The 23,555-nt window shown below is 41.9% G+C and overlaps 1 long non-coding RNA gene across 1 annotated transcript in view; it reads right to left on the bottom strand.

The window, feature by feature from the left end:
* The window catches only part of LOC127389956 (uncharacterized), a 185,828-nt gene that overhangs the window by 5,702 nt on the left and 156,571 nt on the right, over positions 1–23,555 (bottom strand). Inside the window, exon 4 of the long non-coding RNA XR_007890770.1 lies at positions 14,419–14,551. This is a non-coding gene — a long non-coding RNA (uncharacterized LOC127389956). The remainder of the gene's footprint in view (positions 1–14,418; positions 14,552–23,555) is intronic.

The raw sequence follows: 23,555 nt of genomic DNA, 5'->3' as shown, positions 1-23,555 counted from the left end.
TCTACTGCCAGGCTGAACTAATTGTAGAACTTTGTAAGAATGCCTGAGACAAAAGGTTTGAACCACGATTATATTTAGCTGTCCATATTTATGGAAGGATTAGAAGAAGGAGAGTTTAGGAAGTATCTAGGTACAAAACTGCTGTATGGAAGTAGGACACCTGCTATTCTCTGTGAGCAGGACCCAACTTCATACATCTTGGCTCATTTACTCCATTGATCTGTTCAGCACATTTTGGAGCCAAGATTTGCTCAGCCCTTCTAGGACTCTCTCTCCCATACCCCAGCTGCCCTTGCTCTCCAATGCTGCAGGATGAGTCCTGTTCATGACCCAGTGATAAACTTCTGCCCTGGGCATAGCTGGATAAAGAAATCCCTTGGCTGAAACACTGAGGGCTACTGGTGTGTCACTTTTCAGTGATGTTCTCAGGGAAGCAATGCTTGTTCTAGAAATGTTAAAACAAAAGGATTTATAGATACTGAGGGTTTTTGGTAGTTTGATTCTGGCAGAAGCAGCTTTTCAATCCATTTATCAAGCTGCTTGCAGCTCCCATTTCAAGGCTGTTGAAGCTATAATTTACAGTGAGCCAAAAAAAGTCCTTTGTAAGGTACATCCAGAGCAGTTTAATAAATAAAAGAAAGCTGAGAAAAAAAAAAAAAAGAATAAAAATCATCAGTGCAAGTTTTGGTTTTCCTCTGCTGTTCATTTTATAGCATAAATTTAAATAAATGACTGAAGCAGGTTGGTGGAATCACACTTTTGGGACAAGGTTTTGGTTCTCAAATTCATTCTCTAAAAAGTCCTGCTTGTGAATTCATCTTTCTACAATGGCTCATGTCTTGCCAGGTACCCTCCAAATTCCCACTTCAAAATTTATAAACACACCCATTAGGCTCTGCAGAACCCCTGAGTTACTTTGGAAAAATAGGGGCATTCCTGATTGATGAAAACTCTTTATGGGTCTCCAGTGCCATAAAGCTCAACACAGCCAAGCACCTGGATGCCAGCTAGCTCAGGTGATCCCAGATTTTATGCTGTTCCCTTGACACTGCCCATACAGTAAAGACCTTGGAGTTGTCCCAGATAATTTGCTTCTACAGAGGGGAAATTGCTCCTGGACACCACCCCCGAGGTCTCAGCCCTTTATTATCCACCAGTTGTTTCTGTGGGGATGAGGGCAGCCTTTGCTCACACTGGGATTCAGTGGCATTTATCATAGTCTATTTTCCACTTGGATTCATGGGCATCTGGCAAGCTGGGAGACCTCTCCAGTCACTTGCTGGGTATTTTGTGCCATTGACCCTTGGGGTATAGCAAGGAAGTTACTGCAGTTTGTGCATTTTAGTTATCAAGACCTGATAGACATTCAGGCAGGAGTTTCATCACCCTCCTTCCAGAAGCTGTCACCATGTTTCATTCAATTACAGGAACTCTTCTTTGGGTCTGATTCTTTCATCAGCTGATTTGGGTTTAGGTTCATGGATAGTATTAAGATCCTGGTTGTTGTAGACAGAAGAAAACATTCAAAGATGAGAAGTGGAGAAAAGATCAGAGAGAAGTGGGGTGAAAAAACAAAGACAAGGCCAGAGGAAGAGAACAGGACAGGAACAGAAGAGGTAAAGGGTGAAAAAAAAAGGAAAATAAATAAAGAATTTGAATGAGAATAAAGATGAAAGAAGAGAGAATAAGGGAAAGGAAAAGGTAAGGGAGAAAAAAGGCACAGAAATATGCATAAAGAAAACTCCATGCTGGCTTTCACTAATGTTTCACCATTATGGTATCAACAAATAATAGAATTTCTGAGCTCCAGAAAAATAGGTGAAATAATTCAAGCAGCACTTTCAGATTAAAAAAAAAAAAAAAATCACAGTAAAGGGAACTTGATTTCTTTCCCAGTTTTTTTCTTTTCCTTCTATATATGTAGAAAATAACCTCATCCACTTACTCACATTCTGTGGCTCATCACCACAAAATATAAATCAAAGAATGAAACCACCCTTCAGTGCAGACAGAAAATAAATCAGAGGCCTCAGTGCTGTCTCATTGTTGCAGCTGGGCCCCTATCTTCGTATTTATTTATTTTTAAATTTTCCCTCCTTTCTTGCACTCTAGAGACCATATCCCATAAAATGTTGGGTTATCAAGTGAACTGTGAATAATTCATGAGATAATTATAAAACATTTACACCAGAACGTTATTATTTTGCAGCTAAAAAAAAACAACACCCAAATATTTAATGTCCTCCAACATTGATGGCAAACCTCTTGGTACTGCAATGTTCATTATTGCTAAAATTAAATTGAATTAATCTTCAATACTGCTTTTGTGCCTACTAGCACAGAATCACAGAAAAAAAATACCCTCAGATAATTTGGAAACACAAAATTACACATACATATATATAAATGTATGTGTTTATGCACACACACATATGGGATTCTGACACGTGCCCGCAGAGGAGATTCAATGTCAGTCAAGATCAGACTCTGAAGCACAAGGGACATGAGCTTTTATGCCTCAAGGGATGTGTTCAGAGCCCACTGATGGGCTGTTATGATCCACCCAGGCACATGCACACAGCTCTATGCACAGCTCTCTGCTGAGACTGAGGAGACAGAGCTGTGCATGGAGTGAGAAGCAGCTTTGAATCATGGAGACAGACCATCTCCCATAAGTGCAAACACAAGCACACACGGAGAAAACACACGGATCTATAGTATTCTGGACCATACACTCGGGGATTGTAAGAAGCTGCAAGATTTTCCCCTTCTTACCCTTCCACTGCAAAGAGTATATTATCTCACTTCATCCAGAAAGAGATCTTTGGTCAGATGCTGATCCCATTACTACAGCTGAGAGCTTACTTTGAAAATACTAGCATAATAAATTTCAATTTTACACTGGTGTCACCAAGATCAGGCTTTGGCCTCATATATGCAACCAAAACTAAGACTGTCATACATGGCTTTAAGGCTCCTACAGCAGCCTGACAGATACCGCAAATCACATGACTGGTCGCTAAGACTTCTGCAGCCCAGATGACACCTCCTCTGTCACCTTCCATCTGGACAAGAGGCCAGAAGAATGTCTGGGAAAATGCCTAGCCTTCACTGTGAGCTGGGGATCCCTTGTTGCCACAACATTCCTGAGTGTTTTAACAGGCATACGTAGAAAAACATCAAAAAGGTTCTTGCTAAGTTTACAAAAGCTACCAGCTCATTACAGAAGAGATCCATATTTTTCAACAATTACTACTCCTCTCCCTCAAGATCACAGGAAAATGGAGCACCACTAAAAGAAAACCCAGCTTGATGACTGCTTCTGTGAACACGGACTGCCAAGCTCTCAGAAAAAAGAGCCAGCCAATCCTGGGCTGGGGTACCTAACATCTAGGTACAACATTTGGGGTAACCTAAAGTAGAAGACCCACCTCTCCCAGGGAAAATACAAAGAAGACAAACTCATACTGGTTCCCTCTTCCCTCTCCCACCCTTTTGAATGTAGTTGGTTCCCACAGAAAATTCTCTGTGCTTTCTCACAAGCACATTTGCACCCAGACCAACACACCTAATGCGTTTCTGCCTGGAATAGAAGGCCAAGGGCTCCTTTTCCTCCCAACAGTTATGAAGAGGGCACGTTAGCAACATCTACATCTGTCTTACAGTCAAGAGCAAGGGCTGGACACACACAGTGTATCCTGAACCAGTCAACACATCCCAGGAGACTTAGCACTAAGCCAATGATAAACAAAACTACCCAGAGCCTGAGGCATTACAATTTGATTAACCACACAAACCTTTGTTGAAGGATTAGGAGGACTTAATCATTGTGATGTTTGAATCCTAACTGAAAACCAGTCCTTGCCACACACACTGGGCTGCTCTCAGATCTGGGAGGAGAGAGCTGTGTTTCTGTGAGCATCTGCTTTGGGGCAACAAGGGGTTCACAGCTTCAAAGAACCATGTTTACCTCCCGCCACAGATCAGCCCAGCAAACATCAGTGGATCGTACATGATCAATGGACACAGCGGGGACTGGAGTTTGAATTTTAATCATCTATGCAGAGCCCATTTAGAAATCTGTCTGCTGAATGCAAGTGTCAACAAACACTCATGAAATTTCATCTCTGCATCAATTTGCAAAACAGGAAAAATGCTTTGTGAACACCAGCCTAGTCCTGTGTGTACGGCTGCCAACAGTTGCCCTCTGGAGTTATTCTTGTAATTTGCTCTTTCATTCAGCAAGATGCCATTTATCATTAAGGCTTTCACCAACATATGAGCAGAGGATGAACCCCTAAGAAGGTCTATTATCCTTAATCCTGCAGCACTGAGGAGTCATTTCAGGCAATCTTCTCTGGGTACCTAACTCAGCCACATCACAAGGGGTTCTCTGTCAAGACAGTGGCAAGAAGTTTGGATTACCAGCTCTCATGTTAGATACTGTCCATAGAGGGAAGAAGTCCCAATACCTAACTTGGAGCCCATCAGTGGCTCTCTAGATGCTCAAGCCCCATTCCTAAGCATCCAGTCTCAATGGTGATGCTGCAATGCTGGCTTTAAGAAAGCAACAAGACTATGAATGGTTATTACTACTGTCTGTGTCATGCTGCACCTAAAGGCCACAAATCATGGTGCTAGGTGTTGTTTATGTCCCCCTCAAATACATAGTTATAACATAGCCTGTTCCTCAAATGAATTACTATGACAAAGAAAAGTTGATGTCAGTAGGTAAAGCTAGATGGGGACCATGAGATGATAAGACTGTCTTGACAGGTGCTATGGAGCCTGAATGTACGAACAGATTATCTAGTGTTAACCAGATAATTACAAAAGCTAAAGAGACAACAACCCTTCATCTGAATCTTCATAACCACTTGAGCAGATCACCCACACATGGTTGCAAAACAAAGCTCTAGCTTAGTGATGAGGACAATGGCAGTACAAGGGGATGTGCTTTAAGCATTTGCTTGTGTTGTTCCTGAATGCCTCTTCCTAACATTTGAAATCATTCAAATAGGAAAGTCTCCCTGAGAAAAAAAAAACTGAAGACTGCAGCATTTATTTCTCTCTGTAAGGACAAAAAGAGGATCAAGTCCAAGCTGTTTCTCCTCAAATCACAGATCAATTGAGCAACTCTGATGCTGTTGCTATCCCTGGCACTGGGACCTAATTCAGAATTACCTCAAATCTGAAAGATTGATTTTCAGCATCAGCATTTAATGTCTGCTGTATCTTTCTTTTCCCAGCAGAGAGGGAAAAAAAAAGAAAAAAAGAAAAAAAAAAAGGAAAAAGAGAGAGAGGGAGAAGGAGACGTTCAGATTCAACTGCAATTTAGCATTCATTTGCATTTTTAAATTAGTTACGCTATGGACCGTTGCAAAGCAATAACAGAGAATTTTTGTAATAATTAGTCTAGTGGGAGTGTAGAAATGGTTATACAGGCAAGTTGCACCAGCAGAGGAAGCAATACCCAAATGCTCCAATTGGGACTTGCATAGGCAAATTTACTCTCCCTCATGTGAGGCCAGATCCAGCTCACCAGCCACAGGCAACTCCACCTGCACTAGACACTGACTATAGTCAGTGGAGAGGAAAGGATGTTTCTAGATTATGGTTCATCTTATCCTAAAGTAAAAACCTAAATCAGGCTAGATGATTAATAACTTGAAGTGAGGTGAGATCAATCTCACCACTTGTTGTTTTCAGTATAATCTTAAAATATACCAGTTTTGCCACAGGGACCTACCTGCCCTCAGGTCACATAGGGGGATACAACAGCACTTCACTGTGCAGTGTGAGTGGCTGCATATTCAGCAATCTGACTTGAACTCACTGATTTTGCAATGCATCTCATGTTTGTTGCTTAAGATGGGTCGATATGATAATGTCTCCTGCCTTGGATGGCAGCACTAATACCCACTTTGCTCAGTAACAGAAAGAGACCACTCGTGACCAAGCACTAGTTTAGAAACACTGCAAACTCACCCATCTTGGAAGCAACTGTCCCTCACCCATTAGACGTTCTCTGTCTTGTATCATTTTGCATTTGTTATCCTTTGCTTGCCCTGCTCCAAAAGCTGGCATCTGTTTCTCAGTGTGACAGCTAGTTTTTGCTTAAGTTTTCCTTCTGGGTGAATTGAAGCACAAGGAGCATTCAGTGCATTTCCTAAAGTCCAAATCTGAAACATCAACCCTCAGTACATTTGTGTTTATCCAGCTTCATCACTGCTTCACCAAAAAATATGAACACATTCTCTTCGAAAGCAGCAACAGTCAGTCCCAGCCATTCACCACCAAGAATCAGTCAATACAACATATATGGCACAGTGATGTAACATTCTCATAGGGATAAGAGGTGAAATACTGAGCATGGAAGCTTTCTCTGAGCCCTACATGGGCTAAAATATCTCCAATATTTAGTTACAAATAGCATTTCCTTCTATCCATATTCATCAGACGCAATGAAAACTGAAGCCAAAATCACCAAATACAGAAAACCCAAATGTTTGAAGGTAGAGATCACGAATTATGCACCTATTAACCCAAATGGATCAACATTTCAAAGAACATATGCACTGCTGTCTGACTTTCTGGGGTAATTATGAAGGAACACCAGGCTGTGTTGTGGGATGAGTTGCTTTCTCTTAAGCATAGTGTGGGACTACAGAGCATTGACATTTTACAGACACTTAATTCATAATAGTGTGTCATGTGAGCAAAGAGGAACCAGCCATAAAAAAAATAATAAAAATTGCTTCTTGTCTCCTTCAAAGAGGTTCTTATAACTCAAAAATCATTCTACTTGCATCAAATGCATTAGCTCTGTGACTGCAAAATAAAGATCTCATTATTCTGACAACAAAGTGAGTGCAACTGGATTTCCCTGAAGGAATCCAAACCTTTACAGTTTTATTACCACGTTGCTCTGAGTTTTCATAGATATTAATCACAAAAGTACATTTTGTTTCAGTATGGATGTGGCTTGATCTAAGCTATCTCTTTTGAGGACACCGAAGAACATGGAAGTTAAAATAAATAAATGGCTGTACTTAGATTATGGATGCTAAACCAAAATGTGCACTGTTCCAGGTTTGTTAGTCACCTGTGCTGCTTCTGGGACTGGTATCTCTGGAGCACGTTTATCTCTTCAAAGTTTCTGATTTGTTCTTACCAGTTTTCCTTGCCACATCAGTGGGCCTCAGCTATGGAAACCTGCCTTGCCTTCAAAAGTTCAAGTGTCTTCCTTGCTCACCTGTCATTTTGCCACCTGTCACATGTCTAAATTGAGGTGCAAGCAAGCACTTCCTAGGACCCTCTGTGCATTTTCCCTCAGGATAACCTCACTTTCTTCCTCTGACAGGAGACAGCTGTGAGGTTTGTGCTTTACAACTGTGGAGTTCATGCTTTACAGCTGTGGTGTGGACTCTGGAAAGGTGGGGAGTTTTTTTAGCAAACCTTTCAATGCTGCAGAACTCTGAGTAAGATTCTTCTCGACTGAGCTTAGGCAGCTGACCTGCAAGATGACTCAGTTTCTATTGTAGACACCTCCCAAGAACAGGCTGTCTCATCTTAAGGTGGTTGTCCAAGAGAAATAGAATCAGTTTCTGAAAATGTTATTCTCTTCCTACTAACTGCAGAGCAAATCTACACAGTTGTTTGAACTAGAAACCATCTATTAGACAGTTATACTCAGACTAGGTGGGATACACTCAAAACTCAAATAATTTTTCTATGTTTGCCTACATACATAGTTGTGGATCCATTCTAGTTGTTTATTCCTGAGTCTCAACAGAAGCATCACCTTGGAAAGGACACAATTTCCAGACAGAACCAAGCTGATCCAGATTTAGACTTGGAAACTGTCAGAAAATATCTGCAGCCCTATGAATGTGTGCTCCCAGCTAGCCCTGTGATTATGCCAATGTCTTCCCTCAGAGAGCAGGTTGTGTACAGACAGCAGAGAAAACAGACAGAAAGGAGATAGAAAAGGAGCTTCACTGCACACCAGTTCCTTGGTGAGGACAGATCTGTATCACTTCTCTTTCTCAAACACTGAATGTTAAGAAAGGTGCGGATTTTTTAATAGCTTTATCCATCCAAAGGCTACCAAAGTAGCTACCTGCAGCACTTCTTTGTCAGTCACCTCTTGTCCCTGCAGCCTGGCAGACAGGAGGAACAGGGCATGGCAAAAGGTGCAGAAAGGTGCCCTCTGAACACAGCTTTAGACTTTCACCTGCAGAGGCATCACCATCTGTGACTGTTTGCTGGATATTTCCATACGTGTAGCCAGCAGTTCAGATACCCCGCTGTCCCGTGGAGTACCCGTAACAATGACGTCCTGTAAAACCTGGACCTCTAGACAACCCCCCCTCTGAGACAGCCCCTGTCTCTATTTTACAAAATAAAGGCGTTCATTCCCCCCAGTCTAAGGTTTCCCCAGTGTTATCTGTGATCGTCTTGGAAACCCAGCTCACCCTGGGGCCAGCTATTAACATCTTTCAGCACAACAACAGCTTTTATTGTCCCACCATTTCACATGCATCCTGTCAAGACACACAGATGAATGAGTTACCAGGGGGTAAATTTGGATATACATTTGCAAGGGCTCTACTCCATCATAATTGTCTGTATTCATATTCTCATTCTTCATGCTCAACCAGATGTGTTTGGAAGTGATTTGTCTTCAGGAAAAAAAAAAAAGAAGGGGGGGAGGGGGCAGGTCGGGGGGGGGTGGTTATTTTGCATCTGCTCTTTGGAAACAAAGAAAAGAGTGTCCTGGGGCTTCTGTGGAGAAGTTGACATCCTGGGAGCTCGCCCACTAATTTTCCCTGTTGCTTGCTTCTGTGGCCCCCATCGTGCCTATTCCACATGGTTAAAAGATGTTAGGTGAAAACATGAAACCAGCTATTTAGTTTAAAAGATAATTTTCGTCCAAGTAGCTGAAATATTTCAGTTGGAAGGAAACATATTTATCAGGGACAAAATACTGAATGAGGTTTTCTACACTAAAATTCTTGACACTCTGCTTGTATGAGCAACTGCCCATAAAGAACGGGCAGTTTACATCACCAGAAGACTCTTCTCCAAGCTCAACTATAACATTTCTCCAGAGAAACAACCGAAGAGCATTTTACTATCTGCATTTTTGCATGTGCCTCAAAGCTTTTGTTAGCACGACTGTGACGGCCAGTGAGTCTGATTTGCTCACATTCCCAGCTGACAGCCAGGCCAGGAAAATCTCATAGTCTATGCAAGCTTTCTGACTCTCTGTATAATTTAGTGAATTGCCTAAGAATCCCTTAATGGCTCCAATGATTGTTGTGTTTTCCATGAAGCAGCAGATAGTTAAAAACACCAAATACTCCTTATAACTAGAAAATGGCAATACAATAAAGAAAAAAGAAGCAGGCAAGTATTAGGGAACTTCTCACTCAACTGAGGGAACCAAATATAATGAAGATCATCTTCAGAGAAATATGCCATGAAGGGCATCCATCTCTGTAAATGTGTTCAATGCACCCTTCTAGCTTGTGGTGCTATTTCACCCTGAAGAACAAAGCTAAAGTTCCCCAAGTCCAGCTCATGCACACACTTGGCTCTCTCACTATCTGTTAGGTGACTACATGGACTTCAGTTATCTTCAGCTCACTACAGTGGTGTTCCTTATTTTATTCTTTCTGACTGCTTCTCCACGTCACCAATTCTAGGATTGCTCTAAAATAATTTATGGATGCCATATGGTGTCCTAATTATTGCAGTGCTTGTATTCATGTGATAATTGAAATGTGGGGAGAGAAGCAACAAGGAGAGAGCCATTCTGAGGAAAACCTTGCTTGGTGTACACCACTTAATGCACACAAATCCAGGCTGCTAAGAGCCACATCCAGTAAATAAAAAAAGCTGGGCATCAGAATACCAAAACCATCTACCTGGGGTCTTGGGTCTCCTTTGTAGAACTCTTGACTGGGCTTGGATTTTGTTCCTCCTAATTTCAGTCTCCCTATGGCTAGAGAAGATGATTGTATCTTATAGAAGTAGAAAAATACAATGTTATTCAAGACTGTGACACTTATTCTAACTTGCAAAAAAAGAGGAGGAACCGATTCAAGGATGATACAAACCCTTTGGGCTGGATTCCCTTGGCTTGTATTGACATAAATAACATGCAAGAGTGGAAAAGTCCATATTAACAAGACAATTAAATTGCACTAATCAATTTGCATTGCTAAAGTGCTGCAAGACTTTAGAGGCGTGATCATAAAACTGGTTCACCCTGAAATTATTTTTTTTATACTCAATAACTGTCTTGGTCAAATTCTCTTCTTTGTTCAGATTTTACCAATAAAAAATTACTCAGCTAAAGTCTTTAGAGTAACTGTGGTTCTGCACCATTGTAGACGATAACAGTCTTTGCTCTAAAAGCCAGCTTGTCTGGTTCAGAATGATGCAAGAATTGTTGCTGCTCAAGGACAGATTGGACAAGCAGCTGCAAGAGAAACCCAGTGTGTCCTACTGAGAGTCACGTCAGTCTTGGGAAATCATGAGCTGAATATGCTCAGAGAGGAGAAAATGTTAGGGAGGAAGATTAAATATACTTGCTCTATTCTTATTCTTCATGGGGTGTCAGGTCATGGCCCCTGCTGGAGACAGGGTGCTGTCCTAGATGGTCTGAACCAGTGTTACTAGTCTCTGTTCCTATGATTTCCATCCACTATTTATAGATACAATTCTCTAGGGACAATCCAGAGCTGCTGCCCCTCAGCCCCACTACAGATACTGTCCAGCTACTCTGAAGGCTCAAAGATGCCCATTCCTCAAGGGCTCATTATTTACAGACTCAGCTGTACCATGAACACCATCTGCACATCCTAAATCTGACGAGAAGACAGAAGAGGACAAGATTCAGTGAAGAAAGCTCATTTAGTGGGAACTCTCTGCATTCCTGCTAATGCCCTCAGCAGTACACAGAGACAAAACAGTATAAAAATTACAGACCTGGCCCTTGGCAGAATAATTCTTATTTTTTTCCACAAACTGAAGGTGTTTTGCAAGATGGACAGAATGAATCCCAGCATGCCAAGCTCAGGCATTTTATGGCAGAACGAAGATGTGCTCCTACAGGGGTAAAACACCTAATTGACCCATAATCTATCAAAGCAACAATAGAAAATAAAATTGCCAGTATAATTGGTTTATAAATCATTCCAGTGATACCAGAACCCAGCAATTTATCTTGGGAATTTGAGTGTTGATTCCAAGGCACCACAGTGGTTCAGCTATGTTTAAAGTCTTTGTCTGGTGCTAGAAGGGGGAAGATGACAACTGTGCACAGTGATTTATTTCTCCACTTTCCTTGCATTGCCAAGATGTGAAGAGACAGCTTTGAAAAAGCAGCTTTTCCAGCAGCACTGGGCAAGTGGTGTCCCTCCTGGCTCCAGTTGCTGCCCTGTTGGATTTCCACTCAGAAGAAGTTGGGGATGGGCAGTCACCTGCATCCTCTCTGTGATGCCTCTCCCCTTCACAGGACCGTGGAGTGAGACAAAGGACAGACCTGAACTGGAAGGTCAGATTAATAATCAAGAGTGAAAGTATATTATGACAGCTTTGCCTGAACAGATGCTCATCAGACAGAAAAACAAAACAAACAAAATCCAAACATATGAATTAAAAACAAATCAAAACTCCCATCCTCCATGGAAGAAATAGAGCTACCTTTCCCACACGCAAGTGGCCAAGATAGAGATCTCACACGGCCAGCAATTTCCTTTTCCTGACACTTATTTCCACATTGATCCCTCCAGGAAGCAATAGAAGGGCCATCACTGGATTTCTGCAGCTGTTCATGTCTGTCTCTGTGCCAGAACAGTGACCTCAGTGACAGCAGAGGGGAAGCAATAGAGTAATATCCTCCCTGTGCCATAGATTTACAAGTACAAGCTATCTTCTTCCATGGCCAGCTTTTTATTAGCAGAATTGCACAAAGAGAGTAGCTGAGGTTCAGGATGTGCCACGTGCATATCTGAAGCAGTCAGAGGGTCCTAGTTATTTTAATCCTAATGAGAGATGCTCCTAACATACAATGAAGCACTAAAATCTGCTAAAAGGGAGAAAGAAGGAAAGGTTAAATTTTCCACCATGCTGTTCCACTAAGTTATCAAAGGGAGTATGGAAACACAGGGATCTGGTTGCAAATTTTCATGGAAATGTGGCTCTAGGAGAAAAAACGAAAGGAGATTTAAAGCTATTTCTCCCCTTGGTTTCCAAAAGTACAAAGTAGCCAGACAAAGATGTTCAAAGCAGTAGTGGCCTGAGCCCCAGCACAACCGTTAGACTGAGCAGACAGACAGACAAATGTGTTCCACTGCACTTGTGCCTCCTCCAAACAGAAGTCCTAGTGAAGAGAAGTTTCCTCATACTGACTGCATGATCAGAAGACGAGATCAGAAGACACTTATCGTGCGGACACACTGGCATATGCACTCCTGCCGAATGGTTTCAGCACAGATCATTTCTCTCTTCCAGAGCAGCAGCTACAAACAGCAATGCCTGCAGTCACTACACTGTGGAACGCATCTCCACACATTGCCCTAGAAAAGCAGTGAGAAGCAGCTCTGATTTAAAACATATTTTAATTTCTTCTCAGTCATCTATTTTGATTCGCATTTTATCCCAACAGCCATAAAAGTATCTGAAGACACTCTCATGGAAATTAACCTTCCCTGACTTTATTTTCAAAATCTGTTACTTGGTTCAAATCCTGGACACTCAGGAGACCAGCAGCTGGTCCCTGTAGCACACAGACTACCTGAACAAAAATGGGATACTGTTCTCAGGTAGCCTGTTGGCTACACACCGGTCAGCAAAGGCAGGAAGAGCCTGGGGAAGGTAAAGACAGAACTTAAGCTGAAATTCTCAAGTATATCCTAGAGCTTTCAGCAAGGCACCTCATGAGCATCATTTTATGATCTGGAGAAAAGCACAAAACTAATCTCTCCAGCCTAAGCTTTTTTCTGAACTCAGATCATGGAGAACTGGTGAGCAGTGAGGAGCTACATGAGCTGATTAATCAGAACTGCTTAATTGTTTTTGCCCAGTTTGGACAGTGCTGTCTAGAACTGTATTTTAAAGCATGTAATCCTGACGGTGTATCTCTACTGATTAGCCTTTCAAAAGAATACTCATGTAAGTTGGAGCTGCAACATTTCTGCTGAAGCATTCTGATGACAAAATGGGTCATTATAAATATATAATTTGCCCAGGTGAAACAAGTCCAGCTATTTAGGGTAGGTCAGGGCATCAAATTGCAGCGCTCTTCTTAACATGATTTTTACTATCTTTTAGGTCAGAGAGATGCTGTTTAAATGCAAAAGCACTTTGTAATTGCAATTTGTAAAACAATGAGAGAAATACACACAACACGGTTTGTTTATAAAGCAGAATTTTGTCAGAGTAGGACATTGGGGGCAACAGCTGTTTTCTCAAGTACAGTTAAGTCACAGAAGATACATACAAGACAAGGAAAGGCCAAGAATAAAATCTGGACACATTTCACTTGTAAATAATGGCACAAATACAAGAAATCTTTGAGTTCGTAGATAATAGACACTCACCATCATATGTGCCACTTTGTCAAGAAGGGAAAGCTTCAGGAGGAGGGTTTGAGATAGCAGTTATTTTGTCCTTTATCAATATACAACCACCAAAGATGCTGATGTTCAGCACATATCTTTTTATTCATTGTTTCCTATGACTTTCCCTGCCTAATACTGCACCCAGCATATGCTTTTTGCAACATGTGAATGATGTTCTCATACTAAATGAGAGTTGGGGGCAGGGAAGTAGTAGATGTAGAGATGATGTTATTTTAACAGATTGCTGGTCTTCTCATAAGTAAGCTATCAAACTTAGACCAAACAAAATCCATCAGGAGAACAGCAGCTTTGCCAGCAGCTGTTACAAAAGGAATAGGTAATAATTTTAAGTCAAGACCAATAACTTTTATTGGAGCTAGACAAATTCACAGGTGGTGGAACTACCAGTGGCTATGAAAACGAATAGCCCATAGGCAACCACTCCCAATATCTTTAACCATAAAGGGAGGGAGAGCAGAAAACAAGACCCTTGAGCTTGATTCTTTGCTTGGCCTCCAAGCTGTAGTTGTTTTGGAAAGGAGGCAGAGGAAAACAAGGCATGACAGTATATTAGCTACAAGCAACATGATGGACCCTCTTTTCCTATGTCCCTCAGATCTGTGAGGCTGATGCTATGAAAGGCATCCCATCCTAGACCTGAGGGCAAGGAGCCAGCAGCTCAAAAGACAGAGTAAAAAAGGTGTATGGAGCAAGGGAGGCAGAAGACATGACAAGGAAAGGGTGCAGCAATGACCTGAGCCAAAATAAACTGAGAACCACTTACCTGAATGGACGTTTGGTTAGATACCATTTGTGAGTTCTTGATCACATCAGCCAGGTCTCCAGGGGAGGCTATTCCTTGTACAATATCAGTAAATTAATCCAGTCTCCAGTTGTGACTAATGCCTGGTAGAAAGCTGCAAGGGAAAGAAAACATGAATGTAATCTGGCCAATGGTGCACTGAGGAGATTAGGGAAAACAAACAAACAAAAGTCTGTGAATCTGCAGGTATCAACACAAACCAAAAAGACTAATGAGCTTGTTTTCTTAATGTGGGGCTGTAGTATGGAAAGCACAGAAATGGGAGTGATTCTCATGGTGGCTGCTTGTAGGACAATACACAGTTCAGGGGTCACTTCAAATGTGTGTGAAGTCACAGGTTTGGATTTGCTTTCTTATATTTTTATCTGCAGTGAAGCTTTTGATGACAACCTCATGGGAAGAGCCAATGACATTTCTGTCAATGGTTGCAGGATACCCTGTGAAATATTGGACCCCTTCAGTACCTCCTGTTGAGGATTCCAAGAACCAGATCAGAGAGTGAAGGGGTGAACACGCTGAGGAAAACCTGTGTGCTCTGAGTAACAGGAGACTCCCACCTTATGGAGCTATCTCAGGGGTTGGAAATAAAAACAAACAACCTCTTTTACTTTCTCCATTTGCTCACTTGAGCACAATTCGGTTCACTGAGCTGTGCAGGAGAAGCACAAACATATCAGGATGACCACTGCAGAGGAGCTGAGCATCAGTGCCAGCAGTAACAGGGACTGATCCAAAACACCAGCTTTAAGACCTGCTGCTACAAGGTACAGGTCCTGGGGTGAAGCAAGAGAGAATGTAGAGATGCATCTTCTTGCTGTTCCTGATGAAATGAAGTGCCAGTGCCCACTGAGGCTCTGTGTTCTGCAGTTCAAATACAATTATTATTTCACCCTCAACAGTGTTTTTGTGCCCATCACTGATAAGACCATGGGCTGCTTCCCTGCTTTATCTGATCTTGCATTGCCACACAACCCACAGGAACTGATCCTGCCAGACTTTAAGAGGCCATATAACACAGAGCAGAACTATGAAAAGCCCATGTGTTCCCCACCTCAGAGCAAAGGGAAAGCCTTGAGGGAAGAGATGCTGCCAGTTGTTTTCTACACTGCTCCTTTCCAACTTTCCTGTCACTCACTCCAAGCTCCATAAATACCTGAAAGGTCAAAACACTGTCCTCGGGAGTTGGAGAAGTCACCTTGATAAGTGACACAGCCAACAGACAATCCTTTCTTTGGAAGGAATTGCCCCCAGTACAATCTTTTGAGTATTCGGTCTTCTTTGTCCTTCAAGAAAAATCTGCCAGAACTGGCTACCTCCAAGTCATTTCTTTCCTTCCTTCTCTTCTTTATTTTATCTTGTGTGTCGTCCCAGCTTCCCCGCTCAGAGGCGTCTCCCTGGGGAAATACATGTCCCTTGTACTTTTTACTCTGTGTGCATAATAAAACATTATCTGCATAATTTATCTTTCACTACATGTTGTATTCCTTCTGGCTAAGTGTTTTTCTAAAATAAATATATATCCTTATTGTGTACACTGAGAAAAAGAGCCAACAAACCTGTCCTGTGTGAAAATTCTATAATACCCAAAACCTGAACCACCATGCATATGTTAGTTCCATCCTTTAGGTCAAATGCAACTGTAAAGCTGATCTTCCTCCTGTTTCTCTCTGTATTTTTCATTGGTCCATTCTTTCTGTAGCTTTAACGAAACCCTCACAAGGATGAACCCAGATAAAATTTGGAATTAAAATACAACTTGCAAAGCAAGGGAATTCAGTGAGGTAAGACAAAACCCCCTGTGCCTTTAATGCCTTTTATCACACCTCTGAATAGCAGGGTGTGAAACAACAGCATATCTATGGAACTGGGAAGGGTGGAAACATTGGACTAATGGGCTAATTAACATAACCATAACATCCAGACCATGTGTGGCAGAGATGTTCTTCCATCTCACAAGCTTTCAAGAAGCACAACTGCCAGCTAGTACATATTGCAGCTCGCAGGGTGCAGGGGGGACAGCTGACAAAGCATTTGACCATGTCTTGAAGTTAAATGTGCTGGGGCTGCTGTGGTGCAGTCAAGATAATCTTCAGTCAGCTTCTCTCACACTGCCTTGAGCACGAGGACAACACTGCTTTGCCGATGCTCTGGGATTTCCAGGTGTTTCTAGCTATGAGCAAGAACATTTGAAAGAAAACCAGAACAGAACAGATTGTTTTCTATTGCACCCTGAGGTTTTGCAGCAAATCTGAATCCCAGCATATTAGGGTGAAAACACGTCCAGAATACTGGGGAAGCTAAAAATCTTTCCTCTTCATTTATTTTACCATGTGACTACATCTACACAATTAAAAGTGAATTTGACATTTCCATGTGTTATCCCGTTTTCTTTTATGGTTATGTTGAAAGTGCCCCGTTTTTCTCCTTAGCACAGTAGTTACGGTGCCTGTTTTGCACCATCCTTACTATTTGCAGCAGTTCACAATGGGAAGGGATAGAGGTGAAGGAGGTTTAACCCAAAAACACACCAAAACTTTTCAAAGCTTCCCATCTCCTCTCAAAATCAGCTGTTCATACAAACCTTCTGAAGTCAAAGTCCCCAGTCAAGGGCTTCCTTGGAGGAATGAAGCTTCATCTCTGTCCTTGTTTTGCCATATCCACCATTCTCCCTTTATAACAACAGTTTCTATCTCATGTGCTCATCAGAGTCCAGATGACAGTATGAAACATGCTCCTCTGTCACCAGAGCTGCTGTCAGGACTCAGACATGGATTTCTCCTTGTCACCATTTCTGTGGGTCTCTCCTTATTTCCTTTATGTCAGTCTCATGTGGGATCCAACTCAGGTGTCCTTCGGGCAGGTGAAGTCACACTGCCCTTTCTCCTTTAATTTTCTCTGTGTTTGGGTGACAGTCTGTTATCAGTAACGGGAAGAAGTTGTCCCTGTGCTGTATTAGTGCATTCTGGCTTTCCTTCAAAGCACATGAAAGGATCTCCAAGAGCAAGTTACAACAGGAAAAGGTAAGAAAAGTGCCCAGCTGGCTCCTACTTTCTAGACTGGAAGCAAATATCCAGTATCAGTCATTTTGTTGTCTCTTAGAGGAGAAAAAAAAATACAACAAACCCACTTCCAAACCCTCTCATTTCAAACTCAAATTCAAGTTTCAGACCAGGCAATCATAGTGCAAGGCTGATTCCCTGGGAACAGTTATCAGCACTCACTCAAATGTCAACACTCAAAGTAAAGACTAATGTGACTGCGGTCACCTTATCGATACTAGCTGTCCTAGAGATTTAATGAGTTGAAGAAAGAACCTGAGTTGTAATAAAACTTAATAACATCATTTGAAAGGCATCAGATCAGTCTCAAGTGCCACAAGAAGAAAAAAATTTCCACCACTTTCTGTCTTAGAAAATATCATCTGAGTACAAATATAGGGTGAAGATGGGAATATGTAATGAGTTGTAATTTAAGGTAATTGCTTTCTCTCCTTCAGTCAGTAAAACCTCAGTTTCATTCAGCCTTGGGCACTGGACCTCAAAAATGTAGTGGCACAATTGCAGAAAGTCCAGAGGAGAGAAATGTGACCCGTCAAAGACTGTGATGTATGAGGGAGCAGTAAGGGAACTGATGTTGTTTCAGTCAGAGAAGAGAAAAACAGTGGAGGGAGCATCAGACCCATCAGTTGTTTAAAGGCTGTGGGGAAGAGAAAGGAAAAAGTCTGCTTGCTGTGACCACAGTGGTTAGTACAAGAAATACTGGGCTGAAGTGGCAGCAAGAGATATCAGGATTCAACACCAGGAAAAGCTTTCAGTGAGCAGAGAAGAGCACTGGAGTGTGTTGCCTGGAGGTGTGGTAGAGTCTCACTGTTGGAGTCTTTAAAAGAACAAAGATGCATCAGAAATTATATACGTGTATATATACACACCTGACTCTCCCTAAAGGGGGAGGAAAATGGATAAAACCAAAAACCTCTTACAGCCCTTTCTCCTTTGTTTTTTTTTTTCTCTGATCCTACAAAGCACTGAAGACTGCTCAAAATCCCAAGAACACGATCAAAGACAGCTATAAGAAAACCTCCTGCAGTGAAATTGCAGAGTCCTTGTAAACTTCTCAGCAAGCCAGAGGGCTGTGTGGAGTAAACTGCAGCGTGTTACACCACAGCAGCCAGTGAACCTCTGCTCCTGGAGTTCACATGGTGTTTAAACAATGAACTAGCTTCCAGTAGTACAATTAGTTTCACTGGTACCTCCTCAACCACCTGCAAGGTGAAGGTTAGGTGTGTCCTTGCTGAATCAGAATCTAACTACAGCATCCTGTCCTGGGCTGCTGAAATAGGCTCCTCTGCCAATGCAAAATTCTGCAGTGTTGAAGTTTCTATACCCTGGAGCAGTTTTGTAACCCAACACAGTAGGGAACAGTCTTGCCATTATCAAATAAGGGCCCTGAAAGAGGAACACAACATTCCCAAGGTGCAATGCCTGTGCCCCTTTGATTGCTGCAGTATAAATATATTATTGTTTGTCAGACTGATCTTTCTCAGTCTGTTTCTTCATCTCAGTGGTAGAGATAGGAGCTCTCTGGGGTCCTCTGAATGTAATTACCTTCCTTTCTGTGTGGGGAAAGAGATTTCCTTCCATTTAAGGGTGCTGTTGTCTGCAGCCTTACTTCAGTTACTTTTATTTATATTACAAAGAAAGTGGACTCTACTATGAATTGTGCCAAGCACATCTTGAGAATTAAATTCTTGCAACTTCAAGCTGCCACCTCCCAAGAAGAAACAAGGTTTGCTTTATCTGCTTGCCAGAAGACAGGAGGTCCCTATGGAAAACTCCCCCAAGGTTTCTTTGACCAGCCACTATGTGTGACCCTTGGCTTGCCCACTTACACCAGCATAAACATTTTTCTACTTTGCAATGGTTCTTAAGACCTGAAAGCCAGTCCATGGTCATATCAGTGTTCCAGAAACATCTGACTACATTCCTTTGCCCTGAAGTGCTCGTGACACTTCTGTCATGGAAGCAGGACAGCTGCTGATCCAGGTTTCACCATTCAGTACATGAAAGGGAACATTGCACAAGACAGTACCAGGAAGCCAGTGGCTATAAATATTTACATAGTTGTGTGCTTACCCCCCAGATAAACCGACCACAGACTTGCCACACTAATATTGGAATTAAATCTTCTCCTTTTCACTTCATTAAAAGCCTCAGGCAAGAGAGATCGAGTTTAACCTTCGCAACATTCTCTTTCCAGCAGTGCAGAGTAATGCTGAATGAGCTGGAAGGAGATTTTTATTTAATGATTTTTTTGGTGCAGTATTATCAAATTCGAGGTCCAAGGACTGAAGTTCTACTCTTCATAACACTGGGTACACATTGGTTAATACAGATTTTGCTCTGGGAGAAAGCACACATTGAGATATGTTAGATGGTGAAAGTAAACAATACACTGTGCAAAGCAGCAAGGGGGGAAGCGAGGCAGAATAAGAGAGAAAAGGAGAAAGAAATGAAACTATATATCCAAGGACACTCAGGAAACCCTTGTCATGGCAGGAAACTGAATTCACATCTGTTCTGTTCCACCTCAGCACCTTTTCTCCAAGCAGCTTCCCTCAACATGCTTCACTTGTGGTCAAAATCCCAAAGTGGGAGAAGAAAAAGAAATACTGCTGGAACTTTAACCCCACTATTGAGCTCTTTTCATGGTGTAGTTAAGCTTAGTCTTCAAAAATGCATGACAGAAAGTAATGCAATTTAAATCTGGAGAGGCACAGAGCAGGGTAGGGGAGATAGAGGTGAGCCCTGGAGCATGCAAGCTGAAGGAGATAATATTGTAGGAAAAAAAGCTGTGAGCCATAATAACAGCTTTTCTTAAAAGTACTTAACTAGGTTACAGTGACCTCTGAGAGGTGCCAGGTTTTTAACAGCCAAATTTTAATGTGAAGGATTATGGATATTTCCATAGAAATTGCCCTTGTTTTACATAGACCATTTTGCTGAGTACAATGTTAATTTTGCAGCTCTGCTGGAGCAGCAGCTTATAAGAAGGTAAACAGAAAATGATGCCTTTAGCAACTGGCAGATACCTTGGCTAAGAGGGGTGATAGAACTATTCACATGAAGATATTAAAGACATGAAAGATGCACCAGGTTTTTAGCAACACCGCTCTGCATGGGGTGAGAGAAAGTGACAATAGATGAGAAATGACATTTTCTTCACTCTAGATTTTTGTCCAACCCATAATTATAACTAAAAGGATCCATGGTGTTGGCAGAGCAGGAAAGGGAAACTAAGGAGAGCAAAGGCTTAACTCCTTCTGGGAACATAAACCCAACTGCAATGGGGTGGCTGAAACAGAACTCTTCATGTTTCCAATATCTCTGAACCTGTGGACTTCTTCACCTTTCTGTTTCTTTCAGGCTCAGCAAAATATTAATCTGGGAGAGTAAAGGGAGAAAGGGGCATCAGGACCATGAGGTTGAAGGAGCAAGCAGGGCAGCTGCTTGAGACCAAGATGGAAGAAGGAAAAGGTAATAATTTGTTCCTGGCAGGGTCAATGTCCCCCTGCCTCTTTGCTCCAAGTGGTTACAAGCTCCAAGGCCACCCACCCACAAACTGTCTCCTTAACTAGTCAGCTCCACTTGGTCTAATTCCCCAGGTACTAATGACCTGAAAATGTGCATATTTAAGAAATAATCGTAAGCAAAATATTTCCATTTTCAAACCATCTATTTTTCTGTATATGCCTCTCTTTAGCTCTTTTTAAATGTGAAATAACTAACATTCCTTCCAATTAAAATTAAACTCTTTCCTCCCACGTTCCCAAATAAAAGGGATGATACTCTGGTGACCACACTTGAACAGCACCAATAGATTTACCTGCCCATGGTGATAAAGTTGAATTCAGTGGCTGGTTGTAAGGCAATATTAGCTCAGGTCCAATCCCTCAGAAGTCCACCTGGCTGCAGTCATAAATTGCTGCCTCCATTACAGCTTTGCCAATACCATTTCCATGCTGGCTGCACACCAGCTTTATTGCAGTATAATGCACATTTCACAGGAGTGCAGCAGGAATGACAGAATGGGGTTAGGACGCTAGAAAAGCCACATTATTTTTTCATCCAAGGAGCTGCAAGAGGAGGTAGCAAGGAAAAGGGCAAAGACACCAAAGGCTCAGCTCTAGGCAGCTACTGCAACTGAGTGAAGAGAAAGACCCAGAATGGCTGTGCTCACTCATCCAGTCTAAATGCAAGAAAGTTTTTCAGAGCTTTCCCACTAGTCTATCACCTGTCATGCATCAAGGACAGAGCTGTCTCCAGTTTATTGCATTCTGTCATTCAGAGCTGGGCTAATCATTGCTGCTGAGAACAGAGAGAGTCAGTTGGGAATCTCTCTTTTCAAGTGTCCCCCTTGTTTCTTATACAGATACCACAGCCCTGACTTGAGCTGTGCCTGGTGACTTTGGGAAAACTGTCTTTGCATACAAAGATCTCAAGGATATAGTGGAAAAAAGAGGTCTGTGTGACATAGGAACTAAAGGACAATTCTGCTACGTCCTGAGCTTGAGTTTAGCAACCTTGGCGCTGATCTTCTCAGCACAACTTTAGTAACAATGTGTAACAAGCTCTGAGCAGAGAATAAGTGATAGAACTAGAGGAAATGGCCTCGAGTTGTGCCGGGGGAGGCTTAGACTGGATAATAGGATTATTTTTTTTTTTTTTCACTGAAGGAGTTGTCAGGCACTGGAACAGGCTGTCCAGGGAGCGGTGGAGTCACCATCCCCAGATGTGTTTAAAAGCCCTGTAGATGTGGTGCTGAGGGACATGGTTTGGTCCCTATTGTGACAAATCTGGGTGTACATTTTAAATGTGGAAATTTTCTGACTGCTAGGTGGGTTAGAGGTGATGTCCTGGAAAATGCTAGGTCTGGAGCAGCCTCCTCATATCTCTTGTTTACCCATGCAACAACGTCAGAGGAGAGTCTGAGGCCATCATCCTCTCATCCTGACTTTTCCAGGCAAGGAATCCAGTCTCTTTTCAAAAAATCTGCACATTTATGTTTCCAAAGAAAAAAGAGAAAAAAGGATACAGATGAGCTACTTCAAGGGGAACAGCCCACCTCAGGGTTTAATTTACAATAGGATGTTATAATTGCACAGAGTATTTGTGCTAGTCACTTGAGGGAGACAAAGAGCCACACTGAGTTTGCCTGGACTTCAAGGTAGAAGAAAACAGAACCATAAAACCCTCATGGTCAGTGCAAGGTCTGGAGGTACCTATTAGCTTCTGGAAGCAAAAGAATTAATAATGAAATGGAAAAATCTATAGGGAAATAAGAGAATTAAATAGAGATTTAAACAGGACTTGGAAGATCTCATGAGGTATTTCAGAAAGACTACCAAGTATGAGAGAGCTGGTCAGCACAGCTTCAGACTGTGGTTGGTGTGGACAATGGCAAGGGTTGGAATATCTTGCCTGAAAGTGATAAAAGGATCTAGATTCACTGTAACATTTGGTGAAGGAAAGAATGCCTGAGAACACAAAGGTCATTTCAATCAGCTCAGCACGGTCAAACACTCTTGATACACCTGCTCAAAACATCTGTGGTTGATAAACATCTACTCCAGAGTAAAAATATCAGGAAACAGAAAATACCAATGTTTTGTGCGCTAGAGAAACCACAAGTAATTTCTGTACTGAGTGCTGTGATCAGATCTGTGTCCTAAAGCCAGGAGGAAATGGTAAAAAATGAACACAATTTCAAAGGGGATTGTAAGGATAATAGAGATTTTTCTCCATGGAGAAAAGCTACAGAGATGATGGTTATTGAATAGACATCAGACAGATGAATGAGATGATCCAGCACAGGCATGGTCACAGACATAAAATATCAGGTTTGGCACTTCTGCTTTTTCACTGACATTTGAGAAAGCAGCTTGGGACAATCTGTACAATTAAAACAGAAATTGTTGAAAGATTTATAAAGAAAACGCTTCTGTTGAAGCAAAAACAACCACTGGAACACTGTGCTATGTGACACAGCTGAAACAACCAGGATATTCAATAAGTGGCACACAACATGATCACTAGTATGAA

Source organism: Apus apus, chromosome 13 (genome assembly GCF_020740795.1).
Source record: "Apus apus isolate bApuApu2 chromosome 13, bApuApu2.pri.cur, whole genome shotgun sequence".
NCBI classification, from domain to species: Eukaryota; Metazoa; Chordata; class Aves; order Apodiformes; family Apodidae; genus Apus; species Apus apus.
Note: the sequence above shows the minus strand (reverse complement) of the source record. Positions and strands in the feature narration are given on the sequence as shown.